This window comes from Mustela erminea, chromosome 13 (assembly GCF_009829155.1).
Source record: "Mustela erminea isolate mMusErm1 chromosome 13, mMusErm1.Pri, whole genome shotgun sequence".
Classification (NCBI taxonomy): Eukaryota; Metazoa; Chordata; class Mammalia; order Carnivora; family Mustelidae; genus Mustela; species Mustela erminea.
This window is the reverse complement of record NC_045626.1, coordinates 31,329,595-31,345,850: the sequence shown is the minus strand read 5'-3', so window position 1 is coordinate 31,345,850 and position 16,256 is coordinate 31,329,595.

The window sequence follows — 16,256 nt, the reverse complement described above, 5'->3', positions numbered from 1 at the left end:
ATATCACATATATCACAGGGGGATTAAGGAGCAAACCACTGAAACAATGAGGATCCTATCTTAATGTCTCCTCAGAAAAAATATGCTGCTGTCTTGCTCAATTAGCATGAGTACACACGAACAATGTGCTTGTTGTAAAGGCTCAGCATTCTGTCTTGGAGAAAGGCCATCTTTGCACATATACACCTCATAAATATTATTTTACTTAATATGGTTTACAGAACTCATAAATGTTCCCAACGTCACATACCTAGAAAGAGGCTAGGGTTTTCCTGGTATGATTCTGAAGACTTCTCTTAATCATGAGCTCTGCTGCTCTTCATGGTGATGATGTTCCTGGTTCATCAATAGTAGGAAACATTCTCCCATTTTTTTAGCCATTGCACAGGGATGTTGGACTATTTATACCCTGCTGTCTCATGTTCAACGTCCAACAGCTTCTATTGCAAGAGACCTGCCTTGCATAGAAGTAGCTACTATGTAATACTAAAGTGGAACTCACCTACGGATTACAACAACATTCATTAAGGTACAGTAAGCCGAAAAGAGGTACATTATTTTGGATCTTAACATTTTGTTTTGTGGGAGGAGTATTACATTTCTACCTTTATCAACTAAAGGGATTATTAGATAAGTGACTAAAAAACAAGTATCTGAGGTATTATTAAGGCATTGGAACTTGGAAGGGGAGATATCATTTTATGAACAAAAACTGTTTTTGGAGTCAGACATAAGGACCTGGGTCAGAAGTGTGAATCAAAGTAAACTATTTAAGCATCTATTTCATTTTTAGAAGTCCCACCATGCTCTCTACCAGATTCTTCAGATATGGATTCTGTGAAAAATTCTGGAAATCACATCTTTAGAGTGGCATTGGCAAATCAGTACATTCAAAGAAAGTCACCTTTGGTCAGACAAGTTGAGAAGATCCTATACACTGTGTCCCTTTTAAAGAATCTCAAATGCTTACCAGCATGTTAAAGTCTATAAGAAATCGTGTGGTTAAAACAAAGAAAGAAAACATTTAACTTTGTTCACTTCAGTATTTCTTTGCCTTCTTTGACAAGAGAAGTTCTTCCTTGTATAATGTCTATCAGAACCTATAATAGGGACTAGCTTATAGGAATGGCTCAGGAATACTTGTAAGAATGCTGTGGAATAAAGTCCCCAATGGATTAATGTCTCATGGTTGTACTACAGAAAAAGCTGATTTGATATATATATATTGTACTATGGCAGGCACTAGGGAAAGAGTAGAAAACGATAAATGTGACATATGCCTTGGCCTCAAAGGAGTTTAGAGTTTAGTGGATAAGGCAGAAATGTTCATAAACGACAATGGGGAGGCAGTATCACATAAATATGGAGAGTACTAGCTTTGGTGTTGGACAGAACTGGGTTCAAGTTCTGGCAATTATCACTTACCAGCTGGATGGTTCCTAGCACATTATTTAATCACTCCAAGGCCTTGGTCTTCTAACCTGGAAAATGGAGGTGACAGTGTCATATCGTCCATATGAACACTACTTGATGTAATACATGCAAAGGGAAAAAACAGTATCTCTACTCAGAGTTCCCTACACTGAGCAATGTCAGAATATAGACATCACTACAATATTTGCTGAACGAATTAATTATGGCCTAATTAATTATACACTTAGAATTCCTACCTAGTACAGTGCTGTACATGGAATAGATATCTAAGAAAGCTTTGTCGAATGAACAAAAGAATGAATCAGAGAAGCAAAGTCTAAGCGCAGCACATGCAACAGTCTTTTCTCTGGGCACGTGATTTTCCTGCCTTGCCACTGCATTTTTAGCCATGCTTACACATAAGCATTTGTGAATAGCCACCTTTCTCTATAACCCTCTTTGCCAGCTTTAAAATGCGTACGCATGGCTAGGCTGAACTACCATAACCCTCTCCCCTGTATGTTTCCAGTGAAGGTAGGCCAAAAAAGACCCCCTTCAACCACAACCCACTGCCATATTTGCAGGATGAAAGTAAAGTAGCAGCCACTTTGTATCTCATACATGTCACTTAATTTCTTTTTTTTTTTTTTAAGATTTATCTATTTATTTTAGAGAAAGAGAGAAAGCACAAATAGGAGGGGCAGAGGGAGAGGGAGAGAAAGAAACTCAAGTAGGCTCCACCCTGAACATTGGAGCCCCATGTGGGACTCCATCTAACAACCGGAGATCACGACCTGAGCTAAAACCAAGAGTTGGATGCTTAACTGACTGCACCGCTGAGGTGAGCCCATGTCCAAAATTTCTAACTCCCATTTGCATGTGGGTAGCAGATGAGCCTTCAACAGTTCTCTCCTGGATCCTCCTTCAGTTTCTATGGCTCCTGGCCACATGTGCTTAGCTCCATGACACACACCAGTTTTTCCTGCCCCATCAACATTAAAAGGAGCAAAAATTGCCACAAGTTTCAGTCCTTTCTTGAGGGTTCCAGCTCAAACTGCATAAAATCTTTCTCCACAGCCCCTGCTTCCCCTCTGGTAAGGCAAACATAGGGAAACTTACTTGGTTCTTATGAATATCATGGTGCTGAGGGCTCTCCTTTCACATGTCTCTTCCTAACCAGAGAGACAAAAGGGCCTCTGTAAAGTTCAGGCAGAGAGATGGGATCTTGTCCCAGCCCTCAACATACCAGCCTGGGGGCTGTGGGTAAATCCATAATTCTGTGAGTGGCAGTTTCTGCTTTATTCAGTGGAAGAAGTCAGCTCTTCCTTTGCATAACTCATAAAGCTACTGCAGAGATAAACCATTACACTGAAAGTTAACATACCTTGGAAAAAACAGACAAATCTCTGGTGTTCGCAAGCGTTAATTATCATTTTGGCATCATTGTTATTATTCTATTTTTTGAGATTTTTTTATTTAGTTAAGAAAGAGAGAGAGAGAATGAGCAGGGGGAGGGGCAGAGGGAGAGGGAGAAGCAGGCTCCCCACTGAGCAATGAGCCCGATGCAGGACTCAATCCCAGGACTCCAGGATCATGACCTGAGCCGAAGGCAGATGCTTAACCAACTGAGCCACCCAGGCATCCCATCATTATTATTATTCTTTCAAATTTACCATTTAGTGAGAACTTACTTTATATCATGTGCCATGCTGAGAACACATTTCATGATTTCATTTATACCCTGTAGAATGGGCCTTATTCTCCCTATTATACTTATGAGAAAATAAGGTAGAACTCAGGTTAGTTAGCGAACTATCTCAGAGTTTTTAGCAGTCTAACTACACAGTCAGAACACCTACACATTTCTTTATAATATGTAGAACACGTAAAAAGTTGTGCAAGCTTTGCTTTAATGTTGAAAATATAGTGAGCTACCTACATTAGTTGTGTAATAGCTACGTTATGTAGAGTTGTTTATATTACATTTTACTGAACTGTATAATGATGTAATACTAAAAATGAAAAGGTATTGCATATCATATGACAATTTGATTCTAGACAATAGAAACTGCCAAATCACGTGGCTCATATCAGAGATGTTTCAGACTTAGGAAAGGTTAGTATGACTGACAAAATAAATATCCCTGAGGCACCAACCACCTATCAATCAAAAACTCAGTTGATATTTAAGAGCACCTATTTAACTTCAAGCAATATTATTATAATTAGAGAAAATTGAAAGTAAGAATTTTAATGTGGTAAATAGTAAATGTGGATTAAATCATTTGATATATCTTAAAAGTGATAATAAGGTTAAGATTTTAAGTGTGGGTTTTGAAAATCAGCATGTCATATTGATACATAATTGCTATTGGCTAAAGGTGCTTCAGAAAATATTTAGAATCTGAATGTGAAGAAGGCTTAGCGTTTGATTGGGATAATGAAATTATTAATGTAGATAAATATATTTTCTATGTGAATACGAACATATTTGGTGTACGTGTGTGTTTATAGAGAAAATGTGTGTGTGTGTGTGTGTGTATTTCTGTGTTTACCCAAAAACCTGTTACCAAATCAATGTGTGTCTTGTAATCCATGGTAACTTAGAGTTGAGGGAATTTGGTACATGTATTTAAAGTGTTGTTAATTTTAAATCTTGAAAACTTAAGCTAAGTCTCTAGATAGGTAAAATATTCTAGGTAAATAGTTAAAAGAAGTGAACAATGTAGATAACAGCAAACAGGTCAACATTTTAAAACTGCTTCATTTTAGAATATAAAATCTAAGACTTCAGAAAATTTAAGTTAACTAAGATCTCAATAAGTAAGCTCCATAAATGGTGAATATGAAGGCCGAACAATAATCCTTGGTATTAAGAGGGAGAAAAAGACAGGAGTCAGAGGGAATAAGCTAAAATCATTAATTTTTTAAAGGTATTTGAATGGGCAACTTTTATTTCCATAATAAAATGAAATTGCAACTCCGGAATAACTACTACATAAAATATTGAGAAGTAATTGTAGCAATCAGAACAATGAGTCTATAGCCTATGAAAATAAGTAAATGATATATGATATGAATTGTTAGCCTAGATAGAAAGATCAACCAAGATAGATCAGTATGCTCAGAAAGAAAGAAAAGAAAGAAAAGTAACATTATGTATGAGTTAATACAAAAGACCACAACAAATCATACACAACACAAAATAGTTATTTTGTATATTTGTATTTGTGTATTTATATTTGTATATCTGTATATACAAAATAGATATTTTGTATAACAAAAATTCACTTGTTAGTGTTCATGACTTGGTAGAAATGGAAGAAATAATGCAAATACACACAAAATAAGACACGTTTTTAAGAAAACAAACCTAGAGTGGGATGAAAAAAATTCATTTCAAATTAAAAACGGAAGACTTCATTGAGACTTATAACAGCTAAATAAATACTAGTGAAATTATGCTCCTCACTGAGCAGTTAATAGACTTCAGGGCAAGTATGTGCATACTCCCAACACTGGTACATATAGTTATGGTAATACAGGATGTACACAAGTTAAATCATGGTAAACATTGAAGTAACTAACAGGAAGCTCTCAAGTGAATGGAAAACACCAGACCTAATCGGTGACTGAATTCTCAGAACTATGAAACATGCTTAGGGGTGTGTGCCTGAGATGCACAAGTTGAGAATGTTCTTATATTCTCCTTTGTATAACAATATACCCTTTAGTGTATATGGTAGGATTTCTTTTGGTTGTCTATAAATGTTATCTTTTTCCAACCCAAGATAGAAAATGTGTTTTGGGATTGAGAGCTAAGAGCCAGACCTGGTAGAGTTCCATCTGGAACCAAACATTTTGCTTATGGGTATCCGGATTCCAATTCAAAGAAAGATAAATCTGAAAAAATTATACAGCACTTGCCAGTAGTGTCAGTCCATGGTTTGGTGAGAAAAAAGAAATATGTATTGTCCATTTTCTCTCTTCCACTTACTTCTTTTTATTTTCTTTCTCTCTTTTTTTTCTTTCTCTTTATTTTCTAAACCCCTAAGGATCTGCCCTCCAATGTTTCTTAGCAAAGTTTTGGATATCAGACAAGGAGACTTCAATATTATTTGAAATTACCATGGTATAGTGCTCAAGTGAAATTTTTATTTTTTCTCCTATATGAGTTTAAACATAACTGATGAAAAGATTTCACGTATCATCAGCAGAAAGCTGAGGTTTTACAGGAGAGAATTTAGGCTTTATATTGTCCATGAAATCTTCATATCTGAGCTATACAGAAGACCTATCAGACCCTCCAGTCAACTCTTTGCTCACCTGGGCACAGCCCTACCACAGAAATGGCTACGTGGCCAGAAGGCATAACTGCCACGGTTTAAGAATGATGCACAATAAATGTGATCAAACCCCGGGCTTGAGTGCCACTAGTTTGGTGAACCCACATGTTTTCAAATGTAATCAAACAGTCATAGAAAGATCAGTCCAAGTGTGAAGTGAATAGGTGTTCCTATCAAGCGCAATCAATCCCTCTCCAGGTTTTCAAGGCCTCACACTGCACAGCAGTATGGTTCAGATGACCTGGAATTCTGGGGGGTGCTGTTGTGGTTTTTAATATCCTTCCTTAACATATCCTTTGTCCTATCTCCTCAAGGTCTTTCATCCAGTGATAGAAGGATACATGTAATTATTTTCTGGCCAGGTATTATGGGTTAATAATATGGCTTCTTAAACCCTATCTTGCTAAAGATTTCAGGACCAGTAAAAGAAACAATAACATTAGTGGTAGCTTATGAGAGCAGAGATGTATGCAACTCACATCATAAAGTCAGGTATTTACTTCACTTAGGTTTAAAGCTGGACCAGGTTTCCTATGCACAAATAAACAGAGTGTACAATTCAAAGTCACTTTGTATGTCCACAGCTCTCGAAAAATTCCCTTTTCCTTTGCCTGATAGATAAGAAACAGCCTGCTACATTTTTCTTAACTAAGGGTCTCACACATTGGCAATTTTGTCAACCTAGATGTAAACACCACTGCCACGTCCGAATCATAATAAATTTTGTTTACTGTAGTTAGACATTGGGTTTGCTTACATTTTAGTTAAAACAGCTGAAGATTTATCCTTCTGTCAGAGCCACTAGAAAATTGAGAGTCTCATGCAAGTTGTAAGCTTTCTGCTTAATCTTCTGGAAACTTTTCCAATTTTCCTTTAATAACACCAGGAGGCCAGTGGTGTGCCACTTATGGATGGAGGGGGAGGAGTTCTCCATCCCAGTCCCCCTCCTTTATTCGGCTGACAAGCTCTACAGAAATGAAATGCAGTAATATACATTAGCACTAACTTATACACCAGGCTGTCACCATCAGGTAAAATTGATCACAAATTACTGATTACTGAATCAGGAAAGTCATCAGTTATATTGTACTTGATTACTTTCTCATAAGAGGAATATATTACTGAATATGGTGAGACTACTCATGCATAAGAATTTGGAAGTGACACCCTAGCAGCCCGCACTCAGGAGGGAAGGAGAATTGTGCTGAGGAAGTCGACTCTAACTTCCTTACATAAATTGTTTTAAATCAGCTATTAAATTATGGTAAGACTGTGGCGTGTACTTGAAAATTTTTCAACTGTTTTCCCAGTTGAAAACTTGTGAATCACACATTCTTCCCTCTAGGAAGTGCCATGGTCACTTACATCAGCTATACTTCCTGGAGGGAAAGAACTCTGATACTGGTCAAGGTCACAAAATTAGGCCAATCTAGTTGATGGGATTCTTGCCAGAACAAGAAACAAAACATTCTTTTCTTTGTGACTCATTTTCTCCTTGAAGACCCTTTTTGATTTGCCTTGGCTCTCCTTGCTCTTCCTTCCTAAGCTGTGGTAGTTTTGAGACATAATGGAAATTGCTCCTCCTTTACAAGAAGGTTGTCCACCCTTGGAAGATCACGTGGGCCGGGAAGGGGGTCATAAGACAGATCCTAAGCATGAAAAAAAGAAAAAAAGTGAAAGAGGTACTAACATCCACAAACAATCTAAGCAATATGGAGCTGAAGTATTAGAGTGTGCTTCTGTCTACATATAAACAGTTTGATCGTTAGCAACTGAGGGCAGGTTATTGAAATTCAAGCTCTGGGAAAAGAAACTGACCATATAAGAGAAGTACAAAGTTAGGCTGACATCTCACAACTTGTATCAAAATAAAGTCTAAATGATTAAGGCATGCCCCCCCCCCAAACTGGGGTATATGGTGAGTCTCAGGGATAAGCAAAGGTATAGAGGGAAGTATGAAGAGTCAAAGGATAAAGAGAAAGTATCTTATTGGATTGTCTATTTTACACGAAGATTTGGTATCCTCGCAGTTTTAAAATATTTGGGCTAATCTCTTATTTTTATTCAAATGCAGAGAGCAATATACTTTTATGTTCAGGGAGTGATTTAAAATACTTCATTTTTATGTTCAATGCCCTTCAGGCCCTCCCCTTCACCAGATTATCAGCACAGTTGGTACTACGTGAATACAGTTTGCTCTGCTGAGAAGGGAGATTATATTACCAACACTAACCCTGCTCCTGGTGGTAGTCTGCAAGTGGTATTTGGTTCTTCATGTTCGGCTGGACTCACCGAGGCCTAGAAACTACCCAGAAGGGAGAATATTAGGAAGACCATATTCAATCACAAAGTGTGAGACTGGATATTCTCCTGGTTATTGACCATATTCTTCACTGTCTATGGTCAGATGTTGTCAGCTCCTCCCAACATGTATTACCTTATCTGCAGTATTTCTAGTTTCTATTCAAGGTTTTATTAACAAATGGAGGGACACCTAAAACCACAAAACTTCCTGACTGCATTGGTTCACTACCTAGAGATTTATGGTCCAATTCCATCTACAAGTTTGCATTTTTTTTTAAAATACAGATACCAGCTAGAAGTAAATCCAAGTCTTAATCTGGTTCCAGAATATGGGTATTTGACTACCAGATTGCCTCTGTGGCCCCAGTTCTAGCATCACACTCTCACAATTAATCATGGCCCACTCCATTCTTATGAGGAACAACTGTCCAGTTCAACTTGGAATTCCACAACTTTGATACTTGTGAGACCTACAGAACACATCTTCCCAAACAGAGGGAAGACAGCCTTTTTTCAGATCACATGCTGTATGATATTAAAAAAAAAAAAATCTGTAATACAGGTGTTTACTTTTTATGGTGAAATTTGAAAGGAGAGTCATTGTAATTTAGAATTTTAGGCTGATATTTATAATTCATTATAAATGTGTCAGAGTAGTGTTCCAGAGGAAAAAAAAAACAAAAAACAAAAACAAAACCCAGTAACCCCAAACATTTAATCATCAAAGCTGGTTGTTTATAACAATAGGATATTTAATGTTATAGGACAGAAAACAAATGTCATGCAATACATTTTTTTTCTTTGCCTGAGCTTTAGTCTTCAGTAAGATCTGACAAATATTGGCATTATATGTCACTAAGAAGTAAAAGATCATGCTCTGACCTTCAAGAATCCCCACAATATGTACATTATGTTGATGTGCCCTTTGTTTTGTCTATCTTGGTTTGCTTTGGCGGCCTCTGCAATTTCAGGATGAGCAAGGTTGTTTTACCAAGTTTTTGATGGCATCATTTTAACCAAGAAATTAACTAAAGGCAAAGACTTCTCCCACTATTTCTTTCATTCTGACACAGCCTGAAGACTAGACATCGAGAAAAGTATACACCACAAATGGCCCAGATGCTCATTTAGCATTATTTGAGGTCTACAGTGCCTTCACTAAAGCAGATGTAAACTTAAAAAAGAAGATCAAAATTTTTGTTTCTTACCTTGCATTGGCTATTGACTCCCGTGTCAAAAATGTGCATCACCTTTAAAGCTCCAGTCACATTCCTCCTGATCTACAGAGACATGCCCCCACTCCAGAGCACTGCTCTATTTACCTCTCTATTTCTTTAAACTTCTAAAGTTCTTCTAATAGGTATTGTACAATTTATCATTTATTTATATTTTCCTGGCTTTTGTGCCAGTGATTTTGTCTCCCCAGCTAGAGGTCAAGCATATTAAGTAACTACATCTCTTCCTTCCTAGTACATGATATGTATGGCACATGGCATACTCCTAATAAAACAATTCTATTGAGTTTATTACTTAAGTACAGATTCATTTTAAAAGCAAACAGATAAAAAATAAAATATAAATACTATTAGACCCTCACTTTCTCTTATGACATCAGAAAAACTTCCCTTTAATATTAATTGTATATTTTTACTTTTCAAAGTAATTTTACATCTAATATAATTGATCATCATAATTGCCCTCAAAGATAAACAGAAATGACATAGCGTGTGAGCAGGTGCTAAACATGTGAGTGACAGAGTGTAGAACTCAAGACTCATAATTCTTAGCTGATATGCTTGACTCTAAATCATACTTGTAAAATTCACTATTCATTTCAGAAAAGTACACTTTTGATTTTTGTCAGTTAATGACATCATTAAAAGAGTACTACTGGAATGCAGGGAAAAAGAAGAGGTTTCACTGAGTTTGGTCGACCAAAGAAATTATTCCCCTTGCGTTCATAAAGTAGCAAAGTAATGGATCACACAAGGGTTAAAGTAGAATTACTGAAAGAATACTCAGTTAGTGGGAGTAAGAGAATTAGTCTCAGTTTTGCACATCTCTGTTCTAAGCTCTGCAGTCTCAAGAATATCAAGGAGTTAATTTCAAGCATCCCTTCCAGCCTAATACTTTTGACTGACCTCTCCTTAGCACTGATAATTAGGAGTAACTTTTTTATCATCCAATACTATTATCTGTGTCTACTCTATTATTTGGGCCTTGGCATAATGCTATTATTTGAATAGATATTTGAATTGAGGCAGTATTTATTATCAGTTCCCAGTATAGCTCACCTGGTTTGTACTTTAATTATTTGGCTCATTTATTTATATATATTTTAAAAGCTAATTGGTGATCAGATTAGTTATTTAAGAAATCAAAACATGTTTCTTGAAAACATAAAGGCAAGTTTAATCTAATTCTACTGAGGAAAAAAATCCCCATTCCTCTTTAAAATTTGAGAGTGTTCTGGCGTGCCTGGGTGGCTCAGTGAGTTAAGCCTCTGTCTTTAGCTTAGGTCATGATCTCAGGGTCCTGGGCTGGAGAGCCTTGCCGTTGGGATCTCTGCTCAGCAGGAAGCCTGCTTCCCCCCTCTCTCTGTCTACTTGTGATCTCTGTCATGTAAATAAATAAAAAACCTTTAAAAAAAATAAAAACAAAAATAAAATCTGAGAATATTTTGATGAGTTAGTATTTATTAAGCACATATTCAGTACTCTAGAATACTATATGAAGTGTGTTGAGAAATATAAAAAGCAAAAGGAAAGAATCCTGCCCTCAAACGCCCAACAATTATGTTAGGGTGTAAAGCATGTAGAGATGTACAACTAGCTAACAATGCAAAGTCTTATATAATAAACACCAAATTTGCCAATTTCCATAAAGTAAGTATTCCCACATTGGCTAATTTCAAGTCAACATGAGGTCATTGAACACAGGATTGTCGATTGATGCATAAAGTAAGTTCTGGCAAGCCAGTTCAATTGACTCCAGCACACCAGCCCTCCTATAGAAGTTTAATTCAAGCAATGATTTCTTGGGCAAAAATGTTCAAGTATGATCTGTGGAAAAACACCTTTCATATCTCTGAAGGACAGTGGCACATGAACAGGGGATAACTGATGTGAAAGTATTCCTGATCAGAGGGATGATATAATCACAGTCCAGGGGCTCAAAGACAATGACAGGCTTGGAGAAGAGAAATACACCTAGTTAGCATAGCATAGAAAGATCCTAGAGAGTAGGTAAGAAATCTGGAAGGAACTACTGAGTGGTTTGGATTGTATCCTGCAGGTTTGCCTTTCCAAATATGTGAATAACATATGTGTCTATAAAGAAATAAAAACAATAGTGATGAGTCACAAATATATTTTTCCAAATATTAATTTGATGATCATAACCACGCCATTAAGAATTTTTTGAGGGTAGAGGGCACCTGGGTGGCTCAGTTGGTTAGGTGTCTGCCTTCAGCTCAGGTCATGATCCTGGGATCGAGCCCCTTGTCAGCCCCTTGTCAGACTCCTTGCTTAATAGGGAGCCTGCTTCTCCCTCTCCCTCTGCTGCTTCCCCTGTTTGTGCCCTCTTGCTCACTGCCAAATAAATAAATAAAATATATATATATTAAAAAAAAAGAACTTTTGAAGGTAGAAATTACCAAGAATATTTGTATGGAGAGCTCTCCAAATTATAGGAGATCCCAGAAATACGAAATTATTCTAGGAAAAGAAATATCTTTTCAGCCAAATTAGATTACATTCTTACAGAAGTTATATTCAGTAGCATATTAGAGCTGGAAGATTCTTTTTTTTTTTTTAATTTCCCTCCAAATAAATCTATGTTCTGCCCTAAAGAACTTTAACTTCAACCCTTCTTCATGGCAGAATCTACTATTACAGCACTATTCCAAAATATTTCCAATTTTGTCAGAATCCCTACAGATAAGGCTTCTATTTTGATAATTCATGTGGCTGGATATCAAACAGCTGCCAGGATATCTACCAACATCTGCTGTTCAGTTTTTATCAGTTTGTCCCATCTGGCCTACATTCAACAGGACCCAAATCAAGACTGAACAAAATCACAGGACCTTCAAAAGCAATTTCACGTTATTTTTGGAAGCACTGAGCATTCTTTCTCAGTTGTTAGAGTCAGGAACTATGTTGTCTATCATCCTGTAGACAACTCTGAAACTTTTCAGATTAAACTTTTCAACACTCTTCCCTCCACCAAATGTTAACATTACTAAAATATGTGTTTAATGTTCATCTGTACTGGCTTCCATTTGGCTCAGAAATGCTAAATGTGATTGAAAAATAGTAAATTATTGGTAATTATGATGACTAAAATACATTTGAATCATTAATTTAATTTCTACAGGATTTCTTATCTTGGGCATTTAAAATTTTTCCCAGAACTGCTTCCACCTCTTCTTCCTTCCCTCAGTTCCATGCAGCAGATTTCTGATAATATCCTTCCCTCATGCCTTACAGTACAATTTGTTATTAAGGAGCTCCCATCTCTGCCCACACCTACTGAGAAAATAAAAGTGACCAGCATTTAGCCAAATACCCAGTAACATAAAAATTCACTGTCTATGAATCCACCATCTTTCCATTGCTCCTGGGTTAATTCCTCTCTTGTGAGCCTTTGTAGAACAGGCTCAGTCCCAGTGTCTCCCTGTTTAATAACTACCTGGCATTCTACTCACTTAAAAAAAAAAAAATAAGTTATAGAATCCCACTTTTTTTTTTTTAAGATTTTATTTATTTATTTGACAGGTCACAAGTAGGCAGAGAGGCAGGCAGAGAGAGAGAGGGAAGCAGGCTCCCCACGGAGTGGAGAGCCTGACGTGGGGCTAGATCCCAGGACCTTGGGATCATGACCTGAGCTGAAGGCAGAGGCGTTAACCCACTGAGCCACCCAGGTGCCCTTAGAATCTCACTTTTAAATGAAAAGACAGATACAAGAAAGCAAATGATCCTCCAAAAGTCATGTAATAAATCAATGGCAAAACAATGATGAAATGAAGAGTTAACTCAACAAACCCAGCCTCTTCCAAGAACTTCCCCAAATACCAGTAGCAGCCCAATATGTGTTTGCTAAAGCAGAGTGGAGACATGTTTGTCCCTTCAAAGAAAAATGTGACAGGCAAATGAGAAGATGAGGGCATAAATGAATTATTTTATCCATACTTCTTTTTATAAAATCAAGATTAAAGGAAATAAAATATAGTTTTAAAAGAATTGCATTACAGTTGTACTATCTTTCTTTGTAAAAGGTCTAACTAGAGGAAACACACATTTCTACTGTGTCCTCACCCAAGGTTGAGAACTGAGATAATTTTTTATCAGAAAGGCCCTAAAACAAATCCCACCTTCCTATAACATTCATAAAGTACTGTTTTCTAGGAAAGTTCAAGTGAATTTCTGTAATATTTTCTTCCATTTTGTTCTACCAGTGGTTTGGTGAAACCAACAATTCTGATGAGGTTCTCCTCCATAGGGACTATGGATGATAAGCCAAGGACCATTATAGTCAGACAAAGTGGGTAATCTGGTTTCTAACTCTCACTCTAATAAATTCCCTTCTACAGGTAACCAGGATCCAGGAATTTTTTACCCAATTTACCCCAAGCCCATCTCCAAGATCTATAAACACCTCTCCCTCACGTCTCTCCTCCTGGCGCCAGGAGTAATGCCATCTCCCTCCTGGCCCAGGATGGTCCAGGGCTGAGGACAGAGTTTGGACATGCAGATGAAGTGTCCACACATAAGCACAAGGCCCTCTATACTGCAGAACAGATCTGGGGATGGGCAGAAAAGAACCTTAGTCAAGGGTAAATATCCAGGGACTGGGGCCAGGGCCAGGTCTCTCTACACCATCATAGTTTGCATAAATCCAAGAATTCTGCATTCAAACCAGATTCTTCTGGTCTTTAACATCTTTACCACGTTGTTTCATTCATTAATTTAATTTTTGAATATTTAGATATGTGGTATGAAGGCATCCTTTTGTGTTCTTTCACTAGCCCTGGAAATGCTAAAACACAGGACTGTTATCTACCTTCAACTCACAAGGGATGTGAATGTATATCACAAAGAAATGTCAGGTGATTTGATCAATATCAAGAATGGACTAGAATTCTTACTCAAAATAATTGTTGTTTAAGGGCTTTCAGGCAAAACTCAAATTTATGATTATAGAGCATTTTAAGCCCCCTTTTCTTTTCCAATTTTGCTGTCAACACTGATCCATTTGTTGATATCGTGTCAAATTTCTACTTCATACATTCTATAGAGACTCCAAAACAGAATAATCCTTCAGTTTCTTTCTACTATATCCATCCAAAAAAGTAGCAAATTTAGCCTAGCTCTCCATTTCTCTTTATAGAGCACTGGTATTTTTATTGCTATGAGAAATTTACATGCCACTTTCAAAGTACTAATTCTTACTCAAAATAGCTTTGGCACAGTGTTATGCAAGATTTTTCCTCAAAAGGAAATGCTGAATCTACAGATCCAGTGTGGGAAATTTCGAGGTTGTGCCCAGTGACTTTACTATGTCTGCCAGGGAAGTCCCTCTTACTATTCAAGAGCAATTTCATCTTTGGTTTGAGCAGAACTTTTTAGCTTAATGGGTGATAATTTCCCCCTGTCAGACATCTCATATTCTGCATGCCCCTCATCTGGCCTGTGTCACATAAAGAGGTGGGAATGTAATTTCCACCCACCTGTAGAAAACAGCTAAGTTTTATTTCCTATGCGATTCCCAATACACTGCCCCGTGAAAGGAATTCATTATCCACAGATGAAGTAATTATCCTCAAGTAGAGTAGAGTTGAAGCACATAAACTTTTAACTCTGACAGGGATGGGTTTGAAGGCTGGCTCCCCCAACCCTTACATACTATATGATCCCTGGCAAATTGCTTAATGTCTCAAAGCTTCCGGTTTCTCATCTGTAAAGCAGAAATAATATACCGGTCTTATAGAGTAATTGTGAAGATTAGATGAGACAATATATATAAAGCTTGTGGCACCTGATGGGCATTCAATAATTACAATTATTATTCAAGCATCTAAATAATTACCATCATCCTGCTCTTAATTTTTTTACTTCATCAGTCACTTTTTTGCAAATGATTCCTTTGTGACCTCAAGTCTTTTCTCTCTAGGCACCTCTACTCAAATGTCTCAGCATTACCTCAATATAATTTGTGTAATATAAAACAACATAGGTTAAAAAAAAAAAGCCTCAAATTTCCTGAAAGTAAAAAAAAGAATACATTGTTTAACTTTTTTAAAGCAATAATAAAGAAGATATGAAATTTATAGTGAAAATCTCTCTCCTCCTACATCTTTCCTAAATTCCCATGGCTAAGCATGGTTACAATTGGGCATGTTTTCCTAATGTCATTTTTGATTCTTCTCTTTCATTCTTCTAGTGTGCACAACCTATCACTTCTGTGCTTTGTAAATGCCTCTCACGCCTATTGCTGCTCCTTAATTTCCTTCCCATTAATACTGCTCTAGTTCCTCACCATTGCACATCTACCTAAATACCTCCCTGATGCCTGATCCCTCTCATTTTCCTCCTTCCTCCCCCAGATTATTCCCCTATGCATGGTTCTACTGCTTACTGCATCTAGTAGGATCACTCATCTACTCCGCTTTCAAGACCCTTTGGTAGCTATTCCTGCCTTTCTTATTCACCTAATGAATTACAGAATAACACAGATGATAATTTTACATAAAGTAGGTGTTTATTTTGGTTTTATTTTTATCACCTCAGAGATTTTATTTATGCTGTTCCCTCTTATTATGGTTGAAATGTGTTACCCCAAAATTCATAGACTGAAGTTCTAGCCCTTAGTACTTCAGAACATAATTGTATTTGGACATAGGTATTTACAGTGGGATTCAAATTAAAATGAGGTCATTAGGGTGGACCCTGATCCAGTATAACTGGTGACTTTACAAAAAGGGAAACTTGGAGACAGACATGCACACAGGGAGAACACCATGCGAACAAGAAGGCAGAAACAAGATGATGCTTTTGAGTCAAGGAACTCTAAAGCTAGTTTGCAAACCACTAGAAGCTAGCAAAGATGCATGCAACTAATTTTCCTCACAGCCCTCAGGTGCAGCTAATACTAGCACCTTCTCTCTTCCTCCAGCTTTTGGCAGAAAAAGGA